This window comes from Apium graveolens, chromosome 7 (assembly GCF_009905375.1).
Source record: "Apium graveolens cultivar Ventura chromosome 7, ASM990537v1, whole genome shotgun sequence".
NCBI lineage: Eukaryota > Viridiplantae > Streptophyta > Magnoliopsida > Apiales > Apiaceae > Apium > Apium graveolens.
The window spans coordinates 156,093,188-156,097,015 of record NC_133653.1 but is presented as its reverse complement, the minus strand read 5'-3'; the positions used below and the strand labels follow the sequence as shown (position 1 = coordinate 156,097,015).

General features: G+C 38.8%; 1 non-coding gene across 1 annotated transcript; it reads left to right on the top strand.

Moving 5' to 3' along the window:
- Positions 1-602: 602 nt before the first annotated feature.
- Positions 603-709, top strand: LOC141675594 (small nucleolar RNA R71). Its single transcript, XR_012556238.1, has one exon. It is a non-coding gene; the product is annotated as a small nucleolar RNA R71 (small nucleolar RNA).
- The last annotated feature ends 3,119 nt before the right edge of the window (positions 710-3,828 follow it).

The window sequence follows — 3,828 nt, the reverse complement described above, 5'->3', positions numbered from 1 at the left end:
TTAAGTTCCTCAAAATCAGCACTAGTAGGTGCAGCTGCACTTCCCTGTTGAGGATATGATTGCCTTGTAGCATACTGCTGTGGTTGCTGGAATCCAGGTGGGTTAAACTGTTTACTCATTCCTTGCTGATATGGTGGCTGAATAGCATTCTGATTATTCCCCCAGCTGAAATTTGGATGATTTCTGTTGTTAGGATGATAGGTTGCTGGCACAGGCTGTTGTTGTCGCTGATAATTATTCACATACTGAACAGATTTGTTGACAAGAGAACACTGATCCGTAGCATGAGAACCTGCACAAAGCTCACAAACCATAGCTATTTGATTAACTCCATACGTAGCCAAAGAATCAACCTTCATTGATAGCGCTTGGAGCTGGGCTGCAATAGCGGTGGCTGCATCAACTTCCAGAATACCTGCTACCTTTCCTGACGTCATCCTCTGAGTTGGGTTTTGATGCTCATTTGCAGCCATCGTCTCGATAAGATTATACGCCTCAGTATAGCTTTTAGCCCATAAGGCGCCTCCAGCTGCTGCATCGAGCATGGGCCGAGATTGGGCCCCCAACCATTATAAAAACCAGTGATTACCATCCAATCCGGCATTCCATGATGTGGACATTTTCTCAACATTTCCTTGTAGCGTTCCCAAGCCTCGCACATAGATTCTGTAGGTTGCTGCGCAAACTGAGTAAGAGCACTCCTCATAGCAGCAGTCTTTGCCATTGGATAAAACTTCACCAGAAACTTTTGCGCAAGATCTTGCCACGTAGTGATGGACCCAGCTGGTTCAGAATGTAACCAGTCTTTAGCCTTATCCCTTAGTGAGAATGGGAAAAGCCTCAACTTGATAGTCTCATCAGTCACGCCATTATACTTAAAAGTGCTGCAGATCTCGACAAAATTCCTTATGTGCATGTTGGGGTCTTCAGTTGCCGCTCCTCCAAAAGAAACAGAATTCTGTACCATCTGAATAGTGCCCGGCTTGATTTCAAAGGTGTTAGCTTGAATAGCCGGGTGAAGGATGCTTGACTGAATGTCATCAATTATAGGCCGAGAAAAATCCATAAGAGTTGGATCAGCTTGAACAATACGATCTCCCATGTTTACTGGTTCTTTCTGCTCAGTTCCTGAATCCGAATCCTCAAAATCTAACTTCTCCGGAGTATCAAGAACTTCGTCTTTCTCCTCAGCTGTATCTAAGGTCCTCTTGCGAGCACGAGAACGAGTTTGCATAAACGCTTGCTAAAGTACCTGAAACACAACCGAAAAGAGTAATTAACTACTACGTCCTAATCACTGAGTCCTAATGACCAATGATGGTAAGTACATAAACTAAACAAATACGCCGAGTCCCCGGCAGCGGCGCCAAAAACTTGTTAGGGCGAAATCACGCACTAATATTCACGCAAGTATACGCGTTCGCAAGTAATATAGAATACTTTCTAGTTCGTTCCCTCAGAGACTCAGACTAAGTTATTGTCTAATTAAACTCACTCACCAATGTATGATTACTTCTCAATGTTAAGATAAAACTTAAAATTGTTGATTAAATATTAACTATAATTAACTACTTAATTAACCACTTAACTAACACTTCAATTTATCAATAATAAAACACTCATGAGATCACAACTTCATTATTACTTCCTTCTATAGCCATTGTTATTACCTTTAGCATGTGACAGTGATGATATTAATCGAATAACACGAAACTGATAAAAGCCAACTTTTATTGTACTAATACCATTCTACCAAGCATCCACAATTAAGATAGAAGTTGAATAGTCATCAATTATGTTGAGTTCCTATATGTCTACAGAAATTGACAACACAACGATTTAAGCACAAGTTATTCCTTTTGATTACATAAGGCAAATAAAACTGTTAGAGTTACCCACTAATCATGCACAACGTACATGAACCTATGCTAGCATGGCAAGTTCTAAATCTCAAGATCCACCGTCGCTTCACAAGAGATTAACACCCTATCTTATATGTTCGCGACGCACATAAGACGAATACGCACAACCAATACTAGATATCATGCAATCATCACACACTAAAGTATTAAACAATTAACTAAAGAATTTCATAATAAATCCGTTGCAACCCCATGATCACGATTAGCCCATAATAGAACTTATCGCCATCATGGGTTCATATGAAATCATGATAAACGACACAAGAAAATAATAACTAAACTAATTATATTAAAACAGAGTACGTCACAAGAGTAAATAAGTCAAAGCAAGAAAACTAGCATCCAACGTTACAACGAAACAAGAATCACAAGAATATATGCTTCCTCTTCGTTGCGGTGTGCTAAATCGGTCTTCTTCCTTATTTCCTTCGCTTCTTGCACAAAACACAATCTAAAACATAATCTCTTTCATATCCTCTATGAAAACGTCTCAAATCTACTTATATAATAGTCCCATAAAACTCAGATTACATAGAAGTTGGAAGCCAAACAGAAGTAGAAGTCTAAAATAATTCAGCTTTTCCCCCGACCCTGCGCGGCCGCTCAGCATTTCTGCGCGGGCGCGCAAGGCTGCTGCGCGGCCGCTCAGCATTGCTGCGCGGGCGCGCAGGACCCTACTGGAAAAATTCCAGGTTTGCTCCATTTCCTCGCCGTAATCTGCCCGTTCTTTTCCTCTCGTAATGGTGAATACATGCCAAGGCTTATTCTTGATGATTCCTCCTCCGAAATGCAACTAATACCCTGAAATGCATAAACACTAGAAAAACGCATCAAATACATAAAATACTTGATTTCAAGACACCAATTTAAGCCATTTTAAGACGTTCGAAGTGGTATAAAGTGCCACTTATCATGGATTCTATTGTACGAGAGAGGTGGTAAACGAAGGTGATCTCCTTTAAGCAGTTGATTCTCATAGGGGGGAAATCAAGAGAGATATTCGCTTCTCAACAGGAAATGTGGTTATACAAAAGAAGCTGCTGATGATTACTTCAAGACTGAGAAGTATTATCTGGAAAAGATTTGAAGAACCAAGGAAATGAAGATGAAACTACTTGAAGATCAGTTCAGTGCTAGAGGAACAAGCATCTTTCATTTCAGTTACTCAAGAAATCTAGAAATGCAGTATTTGATCCAGAAAACCAGTAGCATTATTTATAAGTCCTGGTACATTACTTTTTCTAGTTGTTAGTTGAGTTATCCTTTCTATTTAATTTGTTTGTTAGATTTAACAATCAAATAGGGGGAGATTATTGGTGAGACTGCGTAGCTGAATAAACAGTTACATGATAACTCAATACGATAACAACACTAGAACAGGACAGGTTAATAATACTACGACTACACAAGAAATTAGGATAAATGAAGACAAGGCAAATACAAAGATTCAAAAGATTAGAAGAAGGCTTGAAGTCTGTTTACAGGTCACTGAAAGAAGTTCATTAATATGTTCATGCCTCAGTAAAGAATAAAGGTTAAAGACTTTCAGGGTTTCAGAAATGATGAAGATTTAGTGTATAAAGTGCTACCAGAAGATTTCAGTGTATTGGCATTGATTTAAGATAGACAGTGTATGAAGCATAGGAATCTGAAGAATTGAAGACATGGTATAAGCAGAGGTTAAAGAAGACAGTTGCAGTCTTGAAGTTATACTCACTGACAGGAGCTCATTTGTATGTTCAAGTATCGGTGAAGAACAGTGAATGAAGTGTTCAAGATTGTAGTAGCAATAAAGACATTGTTTAAAGTACCAGAAAAAATTTAAGTGAAAGTACAGTTGTTTATTGACAGTCGGTGTTAGAAGTAATAGATATTCAACCAATCTGTATCAACTCAGAAATATAAG